The sequence below is a fragment of the Schistocerca gregaria genome, chromosome 3 (genome assembly GCF_023897955.1).
Source record: "Schistocerca gregaria isolate iqSchGreg1 chromosome 3, iqSchGreg1.2, whole genome shotgun sequence".
NCBI classification, from domain to species: Eukaryota; Metazoa; Arthropoda; class Insecta; order Orthoptera; family Acrididae; genus Schistocerca; species Schistocerca gregaria.
Window position 1 is genome coordinate 685,354,737 of NC_064922.1, and position 19,020 is coordinate 685,373,756.

Below are 19,020 nucleotides of genomic sequence, written 5' to 3' on the forward strand. Positions count from 1 at the left end.
TGTTGTAATATCTCGGCTCCTGAAACTGTGATGACATACAATTTTTGATTTAATATCTGTTTAGGAAACTGATCAGCTGATGGGTTCAATGAACTCTCTATTATTTTAACAATAAATTCTGAAATATGGCTATATACCACATTCCACATGTGAGAGAAATGTGTTTGCTCTTTGGAGTGTAGTTGCTCCTTGGAAAGCTAAATCTCAAGCAAAAAGCAGAGATCATGAGACACTCTGTAACAGTATGCGATCAAGAATGGACATGCACAACTCTTGAACAGAATTGTAAGTCATTGTTGTCTGTCATTAAAGGTAATTTTATTTTAGTTTGACAAACGTGTTAAAAGTACTGAAGAGAAGAGACTGTAATTTTACTCAAGGATTTAATATAGTATTGAAGAAGTATTTACACAAGCTTCATTTTTTAAATAGTGCTTTTCCAAGAGTGAACATATGCACAAGGCTTCTGTAGGACCTTTGGACATTTGGTTCATGAAGTTTGCTGCATCATTGTCTTATGATACATCAGGAGGTGCTTCTAAGAAAGATTTGAGTGATCTGCTGTCTGGCTACACACTGTTGAACAAAATGGTAACTGACTTGCACTGGATCAGTTTTCGAAGTTTCTATACAAAGTCCTACATAATACCAGCAATTTACAAGTAGTGGGAGGAGACCTGCATCTGGTCCTACACAATGAGATCATCAAGCACCATTAATTACTGTCTTACAATTCTTCGCAGGGACTATTTAACTTTCAGTGACATACAGGAAGCAGTCTAAATGAGAGCATTCAAGACAGTGAAGGGAATCTGTGTTTTCAATGAATAGATAGTAATGAAAAGTTTTAACTCAATTTAACTATCATGAGGACTTTCCCTGACATGAGATAATTTAATTTCGAGTAGCTTGCTTAGTAGTTAACGTCATAATTACTTATTTCAGTTGATTACTTCCCTCAAGTGTAGGAGTAGTAAAGCAAGTAACAACAGTTAATTACTTATCTAATTTACTGGCCGCATTTGAAGGGACTAGCAGTTAGTGGATTACTTGTAATTGTTACTGGCGTATTACTACATAACAGTGATTTTTTAATTTTATCTGTCATGTATGTGTATTAATCCTGGTGTTTGTGCTGTTGCATGTATATCTCTTGGAGAGAGTGAACTTACATAAATCACATCCAAGCAGAGCAACCAGCCAGCTACAAAGACACAAGTCCTTCAAAAATGAATTTCAATCTACCTATCTTTGGTGTTAAGGCAAGCACAAGAGGGACATTACAGGTCACAGTGCCTACACCACTGTTGTCTATGTATAAGTTCTATTAGATTGGAGAATCTTGTTGCAAATTTCTGTTCCAGATATTTGGTAGGTAGAAAGTGTCAGATGTAAGCATTTGATTTTAGATTGTTTTAGGTGATGTGCTTAGGGTCGTATGTATCCACTGAACAGGAAAGGAAGACTCAGTGGATTTTTGTGTGTTATGGTAAAAACTCGATCATATTACAAGATGCAAAGGGAACAGGAAGCACGTGTGGAGATGAGTAATGAGGAGTCAGGGTGAGAGCAATGGTTGTATGGCTGAGCTTCTGGTACAGATGAGTTTTTCAATTATGACATTTACGGATCTAGCTAATGAAGAGGCAAATATAGCATCACAGTCAATAGTGTGGCTACTGAACAGTCAAACATATTGACCATTGTAAGGAACACAGCTACAGAGCAAGCAAACATCTTGGCCACTGTCGCAAATTTGTCAACTATGGTCAATAATCTGGTTATGGAACAAACAGAATTGTCAACAAAAGTGAATAACTTGTCAGCAGTAGTGGAAGGGCTACCAACTAAGGAAGATTTTGCTAAGGTCTTAGATAAGGTTAGAATGTTATCTAATGAACAAGCAGAAATGTCAAATGAGTTGAACAGCAGAGGAACTAGCTTTAAAATGCTAAGTGCTTATGGAATAAAGTTCCAAATGCAACAAGAACAATTCACCAAAGAGTTAGAAGACTGAGTCATGGATAAAGAGCAAGAAGTTTTGCTATGTACAATAAAGGCATTAAAGAAGCAGTTGAGAACATAACAAATGAAGGCTTACCCTACCAAATAAGTTGGATCAAGAACTCAAGGAAGTATGCAGTCAGCTTGGAACAGAATTCACTAAGTGAAAAAGTAGAGTTATCCAAAACGTGCAAGCATGCATGAAGAGTTTAGAAGAGATGCAAGAGATAATCAAAGATTGTAGAAATGGTTATACAGTTGAATGGAGACAATGTATATCGAGTCATGAGTCACTATGCCATTACACAGATGTGGACAAGTACGAGTACAGCAGTCCGAATGAACAGGCTTACGGTAATCTGTCACCATCTAACGTCTACACTATCATGCTGATGGAGAAGAAATTGCTAAAGCACAGACAATTTCAGACATTCTCTCATGATGAAAGAAACACGAATTCATAGTCTTCGAGGGGTTATAATATGAGTGTAGTCAGAACAGTAATAAATCAACTGTGTGTTTGCATATATACAAGATGGTAGTTTATGGGCTATGGGCATACCTGCAAAACATACGAGGAATTGAAGAAGACATTTTTAAACCATTATTAGTCAAAAGGTGTACAAGAAAGACTTAAAAATGAGGTATATAATCCCAAAAGATTTTCATATATGAATGGGAACTTATGAAGATACTTTGAAAAATATCTGAGTAAAGCATGTTACTAGGACGAACAAATCAAACCAGGATATTTCAAGAATATTGAAGGCTAGGTTACTTGTGGAAATAAGAGAGAAACTAATGCATGCATCAGAAGAGAATTTGGGAGTTTTCATTTCTGACCCTGATGCAGTTGATTTGTTACAGGATGACATGAGGAACAGAAACGACTATAACAAATTTTATCCACCTGATAATAAGCAATCTAATTACAATGGCAATCAGAATTGAAGCAATGGAAAGAAGGTACGTAATGGTAGTATGCCAAGCAATAACAGTGGACATCATGCAGCACAAAGACCACAGAAAGAGAATAGTAATTTTAGACAAAACAGGAATAAACAACAAAGATAGGATAGAAGATATAATCCAGGATACATCAATAATGATCAGCAACATTGGTACCAGAATTTCCCAGAACCAAGAGCCACAGACAATCAAGAATGGAGAGAACAAGCACCAATCTCAGAGGAGAAGAGGACAATAATTCAACGTGGCACAGCCATTTAAGCTAGAGACAACTGGGTTGCACCCTAGAGTATCAGCCAATAGAGAATTTATGAGGGACTATCAACCCCAAGTACACTGCTTTAGGCACAATGATGAAAAGAATATAGTCAAAGAAATAATAGAATATGTAAATTTATGTGCAAACATATATCCAACAGTACCAGTTTCAGCTATACGCATATTGGAGAGTCTGTGAATGCAATGTCAAACAATTTATTTATAAATTGTCTCAGAAGGCGGAGCTCCCAACAGTTCACATGCACATTCCTTGTAATTCATAAACTGGCTGAGGACTACACCATTGGATTAGTTATTTGTAAAGTATGTGGTCCCATGAAATTTCTATATCAGTTTCTCAATGTTTTCTAATGGGTACTGACTGGTACACTTATTGAATTTATTATGTGGTCATCTAATACTAATCTCACTTTCTCTCCTGGTTTAAGTATGATTAAAAGAGGACTGCAATTTGGGCTCACTGATGGTTCAATTATGTCTCAATTTATCATCCTCACTATTTCTTCATCTACTGGCTTACTCTGTTTTCGAGGAACCTCATACTGGCAGATTAAGTTCGATGAACAGACATGAAAATATACACTTCTTGTATATTCTGGAAGTAATTATCAATTCAAGGCACTCTCCTTAATTCTCAGTGTAAGTGCGGATGTATTTATGATGGCTCTCGATTCAATTTTGGGGCCATAACTGAGAAGAAAGTTAACATTATTTGTCGATGACAGATTAATAGCAACAGTGACATGGGAAGAGCATTTAGAACTGATAAATCAACTATTGGAAACTCTCCAGACATCAGGAATAACAGCCAATCTGCAAAAAATTACATTTTGGGCTGAAGAAGATAAAATCTTTAGGCCATCTGATTGATGAGAAAGGCACTCTACCTGATACCATGAAGATTAATGCAATAAAGAATTTTCCAGCGCCCAAACTGAGAAGCAGCTAAAGGGATTTTTAGGATTTGCCTCACTTTTTTATCAATTTGTAAAGGGCCAGTCCATGGATGCAGAGCCATTAGTCTGTTTATTTAGAAATAATGCATCTTGCCGTTGGTCACAAGAATGTCAGGACTCCTTTGAAGCAATAAAACATGCCTTGATTAATGCCCAACTACGACACCACCCAGATATGGAGCTGGAAATTGTATTAATGACAGACTCATCTACTGTAGGCTTTTGCGCTGGCTTGTCCCAGACCCAGGTAATTAACGCCAACCAACTTCTTGCCTGACTGCGTTTGTAAGCAGGGTATTATCTAGTTGTGAAAGGTCACATACAACTTCCTGAGTTAGGAGCATTAGATGTTACTTGGGCATCCAAAAAATTCAGCTATTATTTCTACTGTGCACAAACTGTAGTATTTTGTGGTCACTAAGCACACAGCTGTCTGTAAATATGCAAATTGCTTACACCAAGATTGTCACAGTGGACATTAGCACTGCGGGAATATAAATTTCATATTGAACAGATCAAGGGAAAGGAAAACATAATTGCAGATGCCCTCTCATGACTTTCAGGTCTGGGACAGGAAGAGCAGTCAGATGATTAATGGGGAGAATTTCTGAGATTATTATTGAAAGAGCAAACAGCAAGAAGATATTACTTAGCACTGTATAGAAATATGGCACAGTTACAAAGAATAGATCCAAGATGACTCAATGTACAACAGAATTTAGAACAACTGGGGTATATGAGACTAAACCAGTGCTTTAAGATGGTTAGTGGAGTGTCTTCTATCTGTGTGGTAATAGGAATAATACTTGGTGTGTGTGCATTCCTGAGGGGCATGAAACCAGATTAATCAGATATACACATATGACCTGGAGACATTTTGGATTTATTAAATCTACGAACAAACTCAGTTCTTATTGTTATTTCCCCAACTTGAGTAGAAAGGTCCAGGTATTAAGACTGTGCATGTTTTATTGATGTCTTCACACAATATGTGAAATTGTATCCCATTAAAACAACTACAAGTAAAACATTATTCGAAAATTTGTCAACGACAATACATCACAAGTGGACAAGGCACAGGTGATTTTATCCAACAACACAGTGAACTTTACGTGTTATGCTTGGGGAGAATACTTGATCAAGCTTGTATTAAAGAAATATTAACATCCATGTAGCATCCTGAGGCAAGTCCAATAGAGAGAGTGTTTTGATTTTGAGAGCTGGACGGGCTAATGAGGGCATATTATCCCGAAGTACCAGTCTCAGTGGATTGATTACTTGCAAAATTTTTAGGAAGTTTTTAACAATCTACCACACATATCAACAGACATCACCTCTTCAGAGCTTATGTTCAAAAAGAAAGAAAGTAGCGAGTGGCTTAATAAATTATCGAAGATACCTAATAAGGGAACAAGTTGGGAAGAAAAGATTCAAATGCCACTAGTCAACATGAGTGAGATGGTGAGGGAAACGAAACTACAATAAAAGAAAAGTAGAAAAAGGATCCAAAAATCTTATGTGGGTGAAAGGTATTGTTACATACTCATCCACAGGCTTCATTAGTAAGAAGACAAAATAAGAAATAACAACTCTTATATGTCAGGTTCCGACCTATTAGCATACCCTGGAACAGGAATAGTGAATGGGCTGTGTCCTCACCAAGATATTAAAAAATATTATTCATGAAGGGAAAATGCTGTTCAAAAGATGTGAACTGTATTATGAACAACAAACTGTGGTGATAATTAATACTGAGGATAGGTCTAGGATGAATTAAAATGAATTGTGTCCAAATCAATATATAAATTGCTAGTTGTAAGTTATTAATGTTGATTCTATTTCAGGTATGGATAGTGCTGGTCACTGCTAGTACTTCTGTAAATAATTTTTTTTTTTTATAAATGTGTTAATATGTTTCTTTACAGAGAATATTTTGGAGTTCATCTCAGTTATTTGAAAACTTATTAGAGATAAGAAGTTTTAGAACTTAAAGATAGTAGGACTGTAGGAGTCTCTTGAGGAAATATCCACGTTCAACATATGCTGAGCACAGAAATGCAGGAGTTCTATTACTCAATAAAGTACAAAGGCTATAATAAGATTTAATCACTTTTTCATGGTAAAGGCAACCGATGTAGGCATTGGGTGTGCATGTCTGTCTTTTGTGGTTGACTTGAGCACTCATGGGTGTACAATTATTTCATGACCAAAAATTTTTATTTGATTTAAGATGATGAACTAACAGTGGCTGTGATGAAATACGTTAGATTCGGATGCAGTCTCCTGAAATACAGGTAATATTGTATTACAATGTGAAGTTCATTATAAATCTGGACTTCAGTGGAAGCACAATAATTTTTCACTAATTATAGTGGCAACTACATGGACACATGTTATGAATGCACATGAACAGTGAAAATTCCTGAGAAATATGATTCAGAAGTGAAACATACAAGAAAAAAATGGTTTGTCCCTGTTGGTGCCTAAAGGACAACCTGTGATTGTTGACAGGGTACAATCAGTGCACAATAATTATTGCAAAGTTAGTATTCTTCAAGTAGTATATCTGTCAATGCCTGTCAGACAACTTGGGGCAGTGGGAAGAGTAACTACAGTGCAATATGTTAAGGTTTGAAAAAGCTGTGATTTATAAATAACGAAAGGAAGGAGAGGTAACAGAGACTGGAAGCAACAAACTGAATCTATCAGTTTATTGCAGTGACAAGTAAGCAAACCAATGCACCATGCCATTACTTTCAAGGCGAAGAAGCATAATAGATAAATGATCATCATGTCTTCCCTTTATTTCATATACACAACATCCCACACCCTGATCCTGATGAGAGCAAATACTGATCTAGACCAACCCAGGTTCGGCTGGATCCAGTCCATCTACCATGCCAACCAGGCCACAGTTCCAAAAAGACACATGCTGACAATGGCCCTACTCCACAACGCCCAACTTCTCCATGCAGACAATGCCATTCTTAATATGTTAAGGGATGTAATTATAACAAGAAAGAAGTAACTTACAAAGAGTAATGTACAAAAATGTGAATCACTAGTAATTGTGAACCAGAACATTTATTCAGAGGAAGTCCTAAACAGTTTGATTTTGGCCACTTGTTCATTGCATAACAATCAAGCAATATATATGTACCTTTCATAATTGACAACATCTAAATCGGGAGAATCGATAACTGCTGAATGGAAAACAATTTTGGGTGACCTTACTCTGGGTTTTCCTTGGAGTCTTTACCCAAATGTGGTCAGTCACCGTATTAGGGCATGACATACCAATCTCTGATTGTTAAGTGGCATTTGGTAATAATACAGAAGGGTCCAGAAAAATGTATGCACTCTTTGGTAGTCAATATTCCTGGAACAAAATGACAGTTGACTGAACTATAGCTGTCTGTGTTTACTGTGTATTAGCTACACAGGACGCCCCAATGGTTCCTCGTAGCTAGTTTAGTGTAGTTGATTCTGTTGATAAACTATTTTTCCAGATCCCCGTAAGTAGAAGTCAAGAGGTCTGGAGACAATGGTGGGTAATCTACAGGTCCTCTTTAACATTCTGGGTGACCTACTAAGATGTTGCAACACAGAAGCACTGGAAGCTGTACTTGTCGGTGTTTTTGTTGGCCAGACATCTCCTTTGTACATACCAAACAGTTCCGTTAGCTTCAAATTTATCCCAAATACAATAAATTGTTGTATGTGTTGATGGCTGAGTTCCATACACATTGCGCCATTGCTGTTGTACCTCCATCAACTTTGTACTTCCAGAACCACTTCATTATGACCTTGCATTTCTCAAACAACTATGTTACTTCATTCGTTGTGCACTGTCATCTGCTGGAAAAGGTGCACTAAGATCTGTTGAGAAAAAATGGGCTATGCTACCGTGCAAAATTGCAACAATAAGTCATTTTGTTCCAAAGGTGTTAATTATCAAGTGTCTACATTTTCCTGGACACCTCTTTATTCCGACCTTGTTTCATAAGTTGTGCCAAACTTGCCACTAAATAGGTAAACTGCCACTGTTACCTTACGCATCAAAATCCATTCAGTAATCAGACAAAAAGAAAAAGTATAGTGATTAGTATAGTGTGGCTCACAAAGGTTGTTCTACAATATTTTCGCTGTCATGAGGGACCATGTAGTATCCCAGCTCTAGAGACTGCGTTAGTCTACAATATTTTATTTAATATCTGTGTACAAACCAAATCAGTTGATGGGTTCAATGAACTCTCTATTGTTTTAACAATAAATTCTGAAATATGGCTATGTACCACATTCCAACCACAAGAGATTTGTTTCCTTTTCAGAATTGGTTACTCCTTGGAGAGATAAATTTAAAGCAAAAAGCAGAATAGATGAAACACAAAGTTATGGTGTGCACTCAATAATAGATGTGAACAAACATTTAACAGAATAATAACTCATTGGTGTTCACCATTAAAAGCAAGTTTATTTTACTATGCTGTTGTGACGAAGAGAAGAGACTGTAATTTTCCTCAAGGATATAATAAAATGTTGAATTTAAACAAGTTTCATTTTATAAATAGTGCATTTCCAAGAGTGAATGTATGTACAAGGCTTCTGTAGGTCTGTTGGACATTTGTTGATGTTTGCTACATCACCGTCTTAGGATATATTGCAAGGTGTTTTTACCAATGATTGAAATAATCTGATGTTTGGCTACGCTTCACCAAACTAAATGATAACTGAATTGCACTGGATCAGTTTCTGAAGCTTCTATACAAAAATTGTAAATATTACAAGCAGAGATCTACAGCTACTCATAAACAATGAGATCTTCAATGACCATTAATTACTGTCTTACAATTCCCAGCAGGGACTACTGAATTTTCAGTGACATACACAAAGGGCTTTAATCAAGAGTATTTATAAGACAGTGAACGGAATATTTATTTTCTCTGAATAGGCAACAATGAATGATTTTAACTCAACTGAACTTTTATGAGAACCTTCTGTCACGAAATAATTTAATTTCAAGAAGCTTGCGTATTAGTTAACTTCATAACTATTCACTTCAGTTGATTATTTCCTTCAGGTGTAGGAGTAGTAAAGCAAGTGATAATAGTTAATTTATCTGATTCCTTTGCCACATTTGAATTCAAGTTACAGGTCATATTATAGTGTGTTCATGCAGTTTACTTTTCAGCACAGCTACATAATGTGATCATGGGCTTTTACTTTTTCAAGGCTCTTTTATATCTAAGGTTCTTGAGTTACCTATATCTCTGATGTACATATTGTGCATTGTTGTACTTAACAGCAATGTTATACAGTGTGTTCAAATGTTTTCACTTTTTCAGAAATGTTTTTATTTTCAGAATTTGATGTTCATTGATTTACTTCTCGTGATGTTGACCTCACAATATAGACTACACCTATATATTTGTGATTCCCCTTCTAATCGTGCATTGAGTGAGGTGGCTACTCCAGTCTTAATATATTGCAGTCACATTTGGGAGGACCAGGTTTATTTCCCATCTGGCCATTGTGGCTAGGGTTTTCGATGGTTTCCTGAAGTTGCTAAGGTAAATGCTGGGATGGTTCCTTTGATTAGGCCATGGCCGACTTCTTTCCATATCTTCACCCAATCCTATTCTACTTTGTTAATATGTTATAAATAAGAGAGTAAGTCAATTATTATCCACAATTTAGTTATATTTTTGTTTATTTTGGTACTACTGTTGTTTTAGATTGATAATGCATGCTTTGTTTATTTGTTGTTATATCTTTGCAATTTTCAAGCTGCTTGGTTAGTTTAGTTATCACTGCCTTGCTGTTAATCATGGCTGCTCTGCTGTCTATTTGGTCGGAAGCCGTATCAGGGGCCGAAATTCATTGAAGACTTTCGGTACGGTATGGGAACAGTGTTTTGCCACAACGGAGTGTCTACAAATGGATTGAAAAATTCTGAAATGGTTGCACAAGTGTTATGCACGATGAAGGAGCAGGACAACCATTTACTGCCACAAATAAAAAAAACCATTGAGCGTTCAAGTGATTTGATTCTCTTAGACAGATGATTAACTATTGACGAAGTGACACATCATCCGCAAATTAGTCACAGTTCTGCTTATGAAATCATTCACAACAGACTTGGGTTTCGTAAAGTTTGTGCAAGATGGATCCCAAAACCACTCACAGAGTTGCATAAACAAATGCACTTAAACATCTGCAAAAAATGTTCAGATTGTTATGGTAACGAAGGAGATAACTTCTTAGACAGGATCATTACTGGTGACGAAACCTGGATCCATCATTACGAACTGGAGAGTAAACGGCAGAGTATGCAATGGAAACATCCAAATTCACCATGCAAGAAAAAGTTCAAGACTTAACCGTCCACAGGAAAACTGATGCTTACAGTTTTTTGGGACGCACAAGGCCCAGTACCGGAACATCATGGGGAAAGAGGTACAACAATGAAAAGTGTACATTACAGTGAGATGCTTACTATCAGGCTAAAGCCTGCAATTCGAAGCAAACATTGAGGTTGCTGTCAAAAGGTGTTGTGTTGATGCACAACAATGGCCGTGTCAAGGTACTGTTGCCCACAATGCTGAAACACTCCAGAAACTCAAATTTGATGTACTGGATCATCCTCCGTATAGTCCAGATCTTGCCCCTTTTGACTATCACTTGTTTGGTCCACTCAAACAGGCATTAAGGGGCCATTGATTTGCCTTGGATGAAGCAGTGAAAGAAGCGGTGCATTCTTGGCTCGCAGCTCAACCAAGAATCTTATTTTATGAGGGCATGAGGAAGCTTGTATAACGATGGACCAAGTGCGTTGAAACACAAGGAGACTATGTCAAAAAATGATGTTCTTGTAAGTTTCCTATTTCATTACAATAAAATTTTATAACTACTTTGTGGATAGTAATTGACTTATCCTCTATTATTTTTGTAATGTATCTGACATATCCAATACTATTGAACTAAAGCTCTAGGGAAGAATAAATAAATAAACAGATTTTGTGCCAAGAGTTGGCACCAGTCTTGAATAGTCTCACTGAAGCAGAGAAGTCAGTCATGTGACAGGATGAGGATTTGGAGTAAGTTACTACTGGTCAGTCGAATGACATGGTTATTTCTCTCTCTCCACTGCAATGGCTGCGTAGTGGTGTATGAGCTTGCCACTGTTCAGACGTTTTGGAGAGAGAACAGAGAAATAATTCTTTGTGCTGGTAACGAGTTACGGCTGGGCACTTGTGTGGTACAGAGGGTGTGCTCAACTGGTGGTGGCCTCGCTGTTGTTTATAGGAAATATCTGTGTTTCAGAAGTGACTGTGATAAAGAGTGTAACTTCTTCTGAGTGAAGGTGGAATGGCATCTACACATAATGGTGTGAATGCTAAGTACGTTTGTCACTAAGGACAGCCTTAATTGAGGTGGATGTGTTCAGTGTTGTGTGATGGGTGTCTTGCTCCAAACAGATGTGTGTTGCTAGTGAACTCAATGCAAATACAAGGTTCATTTTGTGTCTTAAGTGCTGGTGCCACTGAAGTTGTGTATGTAAGATAGTTGGAGTGTGGACATTTTTCCTACATGGATGCCACCTTGTTATGTTGGAATTATGATCTTTTGATGTGACTGTTTTCATAAGTGTTCTCACAGTGGCAAGGAGTTTGTGGGTTATGATTTTCGCTGAAGGCATCTAGTGTGAAAGCTGTCTAGTGGCTGTGTATAAACCAATTATTCTGAACTGTTCCTGAAATACTTGTCTTTCAGGGTAACTCTACACTTAAGTATGTAAATAATCTTGTTGGTGTGAATAAGGGGCATGTCTATGGACCAGATTTCCTGTTGGTGGATGACCAAGAGTAATAATTGCCAACCTGTTCAACTGCCAAGGCGAAGTTCAAGTAATTCTCAGTAAGAGGCAGATAAGAAGGACTGACAAGGCTTCAAGCTTTACATCCTGTTTTTAAATTTCCTGTGAAGGAGCTTTTAATTAAATGGCTTAATATAAAGATCACTGGTCAGCAAAAACTGTATATGATTGACTCAACTTATTTTGTTAAAAAGGAAATCTGACAACTCCTTATGAAGGTATCCTTGCTTAGTGGAGAAGATTAGAGTTTAGCTGAGTTTCTCTTTCTTTTAAATCTTTATTTTAGAGTAAAAGGTGTTGCAAATATTTTACGGTAAATGAAAAACAGTAATTTCTCCTAGTGGTGTTGTATTCCAGGGAACGAGCAGAAACTTTTACAGTTTCAAAAAGTAAATAAATAAATTTTTGGAACCTTAGTTGTTTTTCTATCCTTTCCTTTAATCCGCCACTGCTGCTAAGTTTTGGTACCAGTATTGTCACAATGTTGGAAGCAGAGAGCGTGGTTGATTAGGGGGGAGGCATACAGCCGAGATAAAAAATTATTTATTGCAATCTGATAGTGTACTGTTGACTGTTCTACAATGCCTGCTGGTGGTGTTAGAGACCTAGCCCATTAGAAGAGAGGTGAGGTGACTTAGAACTCCAGAGAAGAGGCATGGAACCTAAAGGAAATGTAACGGAATTAGTAGGTCAGGCAAGACAGAACATGCAACACCCAATAGTGCTGAAAATCACAGAAAAGGAGGAGGTAAGTTTGGCTGCTGCTGCTATTTGTACTGATCTGGAGGAAATGTTGGAAAATATTGAAGGATTAGGCAGTGTTCTATTTAGAGATAAAACAGATTGGGTGACTACAAGCTAGATAAGCACATTATGTTGATCACTCAAAGAACTTGGACCAAGAGGTAGAAGAGTGAATGAAAGGCTATGTAGAAAGAATTGGCGATTGGCTTTCTAATGTAGGCTAGGCAGGGTGTGAGACAGGAAGTGCAGTGGGGCAAGATGAACAGTGTCATCAGGAGCATGTGATGTAAGACAAATCATTTGCTAAGTTAACAAATCCATTGCAAGGATGTTTGGAAAAGTGTGGGGATTTATTGTTCGACTTGGTTGAGGAACTAATTAGGTTTCTATATTTCAATGTGGAGTTCCAACAGAAAGCTACAGTAGTTGGTGTGACATACATGGAGATCTTAAAGTTATTAATGATAAATGTTGAGGGTAAACTGATGAAACTTATGTTGCGAACTATACAGGAAAGTTACTTGATAAATCCATTTTAGAGGCAAGATGTGTAGATTGCAGGAACTGATTTATAAGAAATATGGAAGGGAACAGGGTAAATGGAAATGTGTTATTAAATATTTGGAAAGAGTGAGAAGAAGTGTGCTAGAATTGTATTTGCCATACGCTGAAGGAGAAATAGTCCCACATATTATCCACAGATTACAACCTATGGACAGAGAAAAAGTGATCTTTTGTAAAATACTTACAACTTTTGTACGATTGTGGGAGTTAAGGCACAATATTTCAGGCTGCTGAATATGTGGATTTGGAGAGGGTAAAAAGAACAATGCATGAAGAATAGAAGATAGAGAAAGAATAGAAGGGGTTGGGAAAAAAGTGAATTTTCGATTTGGTAGTACGGATGAGGAGGAGGATGACAAGGAGAACGGGGTAAGGTGTAGGTACTGTAACAAACTGGGACATATAAGTAAGAATTGTGAGAAAAGGAAAGGGGTGCAATTGAAGAAGGAAGGAGCACAAGACCATTAGCACAATGAGGACACATTCTACAAAACTTACCATTTGTGGGTTGCACCATTAATGAGGAATTTGTTTGCACTTCACTGGATTCAGGGAGTGCCATATCAGCGATAGTTTCTGATTGTTTTTATGCAATTAAGAGAAGATAGTACTGTTATCGTAAAAGGGGTAGTCTTCACGAAGCTTAGGATAAAAGATTTCATTTGAAAGGAGAGAATGTGGGTTGTTGGCATCTTGGCTATTACTTGTATTTTAGTGGCAGATTTTATTATTGGGATTATTGGTAGTACTGGTCTGGTAACTGACCGGAAGGCCAGAAGATCTTCGTTCATTTTGTAATTGTAAGGACCAGACTGCCACTGTGATAATGAGTAGTGGATGGGCTGGGGGAGCGGAAGGGAAGGGAAGGCAGATGAGAGTTTAGAAATATACACTACTGGCCATTAAAATTGCTACACCAAGAAGAAATGCAGATGATAAATGGGTATTCATTGGACAAATATATTATTCTAGAACTGACATGTGATTACATTTTCATGCAATTTGGGTGCATAGATCCTGAGAAATCAGGGCCCAGAACAACCACCTCTGGCCCTAATAACGGCCTTGATACACCTGGGCATTGAGTCAAACAGAGCTTGGATGGCGTGTACAGGTAGAGCTGCCTATGCAGCTTCAACACGATACCACAGTTCATCAAGAGTAATGACTGGTGTATTGTGATGAGCCAGATCCTCGGCCACCATTGACCAGACGTTTTCAACTGGTGAGAGATCTGGAGAATGTGCTGGCCAGGGCAGGAGTCGAACATTTTCTGTATCCAGAAAGGCCCGTACAGGACCTGCAACATGGGGTTGTGCATTATCCTGCTGAAATGTAGGGTTTCACAGGGATCGAATGAAGGGTAGAGCCAAAGATCATAACACATCTGAAATGTAATGTCCACTGTTCAAAGTGCTGTCAATGCGAACAAGAGGTGTCCGAGATCTGTAACGAATGGTACCCCATAACATTACGCCAGGTGATACGCCAAAATGGCGATGACGGATACACGCTTTCAATGTGCGTTCACTGCAACGTCACCAAACATGGGTGCAACCATCATGTTGCAGTAAACAGAACCTGTATTCATCCGAAAAAATGACGTTTTGCCATGGCTGTTGTTTTGCAAATGTCCCCATCTGTTGACTCAGGGATTGAGACGTGGCTGCACGATCCGTTACAGTCATGCGGATAAGATGTCTGTCATCTTGACTGCTAGTGATATGAGGTCTTTGGGATCCAATGGGACCCAGCACGGCGTTCTGTATTACCGTCCTGAACCCACCGATTCCATACTCTGCTAACAGTCATTGGATCTCGACCAACGCGAGCAGCAGTGTCACGATACGATAAACTGCAATCGTGATAGGCTACAATCCGACCTTCATCAAAGTTGGAAATGTGATGGTACGCATTTCTCCTCCTTACATGAGGTATCACAACAATGTTTCACCAGGCAACGCTGAACAACTTAATCAGTTGGAAACTTTCCTCATGTCAGCACGTTGTAGGTGTCGCCACCGGCGCCAACCTTGTGTGAATGCTCTGAAAAGCTAATCATTTGCATATCACAGCATCTTCTTCCTGTCGGTTAATTCCCCACCCCCTCCCACCCTCCCGCCAAGGATGAAGATTTTCAGAGGTTTAATTAACAGATGCTGAAATAGGGATTTACCATTCAGCCTTCCAAGTCTCCATTTGTGGCGTCCATATTTTTTTAATACCAACTCAAATGGAAAATACAGACTAGTGACTGATTATCAGATATTAAATAAAAATATGATGTTACACTTGGTACCACTGACAGATCTACATTCCTGCTCCCGAAGATTTTGAGGCACTACATTAGGACCAAGCCTACATCAGGACCAATCCTATTACCTAATTAGTCTGGCAAGAATTTCTGAAACCAGTACAGCATTTATGACTGACTGGAACAGCTGTGAAATTAGTAGGGTTTCTTTTGGTCTATCTACGGGTGCCACATTACTTTCCAATTACTGGATGTGATTTTCTCAGTTCAAAGTTTACATTTGTGTACCACCATTTGGATGAGTTGCTCATTTGTAGTAATTTGGTGGGTGAGCATTTTCAGCATTTAAGAGAGGTTTTTGAGAGGTCGAGGAGAATAAGGTTAACTGATAATACAGACAAAGTGAAATTTTCCTGCATGTCGATGCAGTTTTTATGGTATATACTTGCTCTGGAAGAGTAACATTGATCCTGATAGAGTGTAGGCCTTACTCAGCTACCAGCTCCCAAAAATTAAAAAGGAGCAGCCAAGTTCACCAGTATGGTGATTTTTTTGTTTCTTTTGTTTTGCAAGTTGATCTCAGGATTTACAGAGAAGGTCAGTCTTTTGAATGAATTGTATAGCAAGGGCCATAAATTTGAATGGGGTCCTTGGCAGGATGTGGTTTGGGTTTCGCTAAAGCAAGCATTAGTAACAGCTCCGGTTCTGGCTCTCCCAGATTTTAATAAAACATTTATTTTACTCTAATGTAAGGTTGGGGACAGTCCTGTTACAAGAGAGTAAAAAAGGGAGGGGACCTGTTGGTTTTGCGTAAAGAACACTGAACTCACCACAAAAGGCATTATCGATATACGAATTAGAGGCTCTAGTGGGACAATTTGGGATAAAAAATTTAGATGCTATCTGGACTATGCCCAATTTGTCTTGGAAACCAATAATCAAGCATTAAGTTGAGTTCTGGGCAGACTGCAGAAGACAGGCAGGACTGTCTGGTGGACATCAATGGTTTTGTCCTTCCAGTTTCAGGTACAAACATAAAACAAAACAAGAACAAGATAGCAGGTGGTTTGAGCCACATGTTTGGAACAAACGAAGGAATAGCTGAGGCGCCACAGTTGTTTAGAGATATAGGGGAATATCATGAGAAGGATGAGCAGTTGGATGCGATTAAGAGTGAGATCTACATCTAAATAGGTACTCCGCAAGCCACTGTATGGTGCATGGCAGAGGGTACCCTGTACCACTACTTGTCATTTCCCCTCTTGTCCCACTAGCAAATAGAGCAAGGGAAAAACGATTGTTTATACACCTCCATATGAACTATGATTTCTTCTGTCTTATCTTTGTGGTCCTTACGTGGGGTGTATGTTGGTGGCAGTAAAATTGTTTGGCTGTCAGCTTGAAAAGCCAGTTCTCTAAATTTTCTCAGTAGTTTTTCTTGAAAAGAATGTCATCTTCCCTCCAGAGACACCCATTTGAGTTCCCAAAGTATCCCATAACACTTATGTGTTGTTCATACCTGCTGATAACAATCTAGCTCTGAATTGCTTCGATGTCTTCTTTCAATCTGACCTGGTACGGATCCCAAACACTTGAGCAGTACACAAGAATAGGTCACGCCAGTGTCCTGTATGTGATCTCCATTACTCTTTCCTAATATTCTCTCAATAAACCAAAGTCAACCATTTGCCTTCCCTACCACAGTTTTCATACGCTCGTTCCACCTAATATTGCTTTGCAACATTACACCCAGACTTTTTAAACAACTTGAATGTGTCAAGCAGGACACTAGCAATGCTTCATCCGAACATTACAAGTTTGATCTTCCTACTCATCAGCATTAACTTATATTTTTCCACATTTAGGGCTAGCTGCATGCATCACAGCAACTGGAAATTTTGTCTAAGTTGTCTTGTATCTTCGACAGTCACTCATCTTCGACACCTTTCCATACACCATCTCATCATCAGCAAACAACTGCAGATTGCTGCCCATCCTGTCCGCCAAATCATTTATGTGTATAGAGGACAACAACAGTCCTATCACACTCCCCTGGGCCACTCCTGATGACATCCTTGTCTCTGATGAGCACTCATCATCGGGGACAACATACTGGGTTCTATTATTTAAGAAGTCTTCGTGCACTCCTGTATCTGTGAACTTATTCTGTATACTCGTACCTTTGTTAACAGCCTGCAATGGGGCACTGTGTCACATGCTTTCTGGAAATCTAGAAATATGGAACCTGCCTGTTTCCCTTCATCCATAGCTCTCAGTATATCATGTGAGAAAAGGGCATGCTAAGTTTCGCACAAGCAATGCTTTGTAAAACCATACTGATTCATGAAAAATAAGCTTCTCAGTCTCAAGAAAGTTTATTAGACTCAAACTGTGTGTGTGTTGGGGCTTACAGGCATTCAATGTCGAGGTTGTCAGCGCCCTGACACACATTAATAGAAATGAATGTGGACAAACTTAGTAAAATGGAAGCATACACGCAAAGAAAGCAGGAAAAGAAGAAAAATGCTGTATAAGAAAATAAAATATAAGGAAAGTGAGAAAGGAGTGTCAAGGACGCCAAAGGAAATTGTCACTAGCTGGCCATTTACATAAAATATGGGCAAGCCAGTCATCCTGTAAACAAATTAAGACCCTCTCCCTAAAATCTTGGTAAAAACATTGGACAAGTCACAGAACTTTAAAACTTTAACCACATTTGAGTATTTTCTAAAAGAGATGGCAGATCAGCAGGCAAGTCAGCTGCAGCCTGCTGGTCAGAAAATAAAATGCAATCCAATAAAACATGGCACAAACAGTGACCTGCATGCTACAAGCACCACACATTGGAGGGTCCTCTCCCTGGAGCAGGAAACCATGGGTCATAGGACTGTGGCCTATCCAAAGCTGAGTGAGGAGAACCTCGTCCCGTCTACGGGGCTGGAAAGAAGTACACCACATACGCGTTGTGGGCTTGACTAAATGGAGCTTACTGTCAGTCACTTCCAGCCACCCATCCTTCCACCAACGCATGACTCATGAGTTCGACAGCAAGATGAGTGTGTGCAGGGGGATGGCATACTGAAAGACTTGTCGATCGCGAGATGCCTCCTTGGCTGCGTGAGATCTGCCCTTTGTTCCCAGCAATGATGATGTACCCTGGAACCCAGCAGAAAGCCACCTCCTTCCCCAGTCGTTTTAGTTGGAGGAGGGCATCCTGGATGGTCTGGACTATTTTATGTGCAAGATACAAATGCTGCAATGAGTGAAGGGCACTTAGTGAGTCGGAACAGACAAGAAATTTAGGATGGGAACAACATCTCATCTGCTCCAATGCCTGCAAAATCGCAGACAATTCTGCATCAAAGCCAGAAAAC

At 38.7% G+C, this 19,020-nt stretch overlaps 1 protein-coding gene across 1 annotated transcript in view; it reads left to right on the forward strand.

The window, feature by feature from the left end:
• The first annotated feature begins 231 nt into the window (after positions 1 to 231).
• Positions 232 to 19,020, forward strand: part of LOC126354269 (mitochondrial thiamine pyrophosphate carrier-like) — a 119,287-nt gene continuing 100,498 nt past the window's right edge. The window contains exon 1 of the mRNA XM_050003809.1: positions 232 to 285. The gene's annotated coding sequence lies outside the window, so the exon portion shown is untranslated. The remainder of the gene's footprint in view (positions 286 to 19,020) is intronic.